Genomic DNA, 1,489 nt, shown 5'->3' with positions numbered 1-1,489 from the left:
CCATTTAGCTCAGAAGCAACAAAGCCCACATGGAGGAAGCACACCAGCCTGTGTGATCATGAGATGTCAAGGGGATTAGGTATCAGGCATAGTCAGAACAAAAAAAATCATATAATTGTGAATGAGGGGGAGTGTGGAATAGGGACCCAACGCCTATCTGTAGGCAACTGGACATCCCCTTATGGAAGGGTCACGGGGAGGAGATGAGCCAGTCAGGGTGCAGGGTAGCAACGATGAAACATACAACTTTTCTCTAGTTCCTAAATGCTTCCTTCCCCCAACTATCATGATCTCAATTCTATCTTACAAATCTGGCTAGACCAGAGAATCTACAGTGGTACAGATAGGAACTGGAAATGCCAGAAAACCAGGATAGATGATCCCTTCAGGACCAGTGGTGAGAGTGGCGATACTGGGAGGGTGGAGGGATGGTGGGTTGGAAAGGGGGAACTAATTACAGGGATCTAAAAAAACCTTGTCCCTGGGGGATGGACAATAGGAAAGCAGGTAAAGGGAGACGTCAGACAGTGTAATATATGACAAAATAATAATAATTGATAAATTTATCAAGGGCTCATGAGGGAGGGGATGTGTAAGGGAGGAGAAAAATGATGAGCTGATGCCAGAGCCTTAAGTGGAGCGCAAATGTTTTGAGAATGAGGAGGGCAATGAATGTACAGATGTGCTTTACACAATTGATGTATGTATGGATTGTGATAGGATTTTTATGACCCCCAATAAAATGATTAAAAAAAAAAAAGAAGTCCATGCTGATACTTGCCTGGCAAGGGAGATACCATGATCATGAGGTGTTTTCCCAGGGTGAGGCTTATCCATTTCACTCTGGATGTGCTGACTCCTGCAATTATCCCAAATGAGGGAAACTCGACTGCATAATTGGTGGTAGTGGGGGATAGCATTCACGCTCTCCTTGATAAAAAGAAAGAGAAAAAAGAAGTCCATGCTATATTCAATGGAAGTTTAGATTCTCCCTCTTGAGTACAAAAATGCATTTTAGATACCTGTTTATCTTTTAATTTATTTACCAGTCTAATATAGATTCTGAAAAGTATACATAACCTGGAAGATGCTTTTCTTGGGAATCATCTATTGCTCATATGTAAGGGTCAAGATCTCACATGGAGAGTCACTAACTCAAACCATATGACTAATAATAGTCAATGAGAATCGGTAAGTTTGAAAATTATTTACAAAAGCATTAGAGGCCTATTTCAATTCAATTTCAATTCTCCTTATGGCCCCTAGATAATCAGTTATAAAATGTAGCAATAGTACCAGCTTATTACACTTTTACTTTAACTTCAGCTAAGACTTAACTCTACTGCGCTCTTAATTTGACCAGCAATCCTAGTTACATATGGTGAAGTAATTACACCAATATTATGTGGGAATACAAGACCACCACTGACAATATGAAGAATAATAAAATTCACTATACCTGACATTGTAAAGGGGTGGCCAGCAAGCC

The 1,489-nt window shown here is 40.2% G+C and overlaps 1 non-coding gene across 1 annotated transcript; it reads left to right on the top strand.

Annotated features, from left to right (window-relative positions):
* The first annotated feature begins 773 nt into the window (after window positions 1-773).
* LOC142461827 (U1 spliceosomal RNA) lies at window positions 774-935 on the top strand. The gene has a single exon (XR_012787017.1). It is a non-coding gene; the product is annotated as a U1 spliceosomal RNA (small nuclear RNA).
* The last annotated feature ends 554 nt before the right edge of the window (window positions 936-1,489 follow it).

The sequence above is a fragment of the Tenrec ecaudatus genome, chromosome 11 (genome assembly GCF_050624435.1).
Source record: "Tenrec ecaudatus isolate mTenEca1 chromosome 11, mTenEca1.hap1, whole genome shotgun sequence".
Classification (NCBI taxonomy): Eukaryota; Metazoa; Chordata; class Mammalia; order Afrosoricida; family Tenrecidae; genus Tenrec; species Tenrec ecaudatus.
The sequence above is the reverse complement of the archived record's forward strand: the minus strand, read 5'-3'. Positions and strand labels throughout refer to the sequence as shown.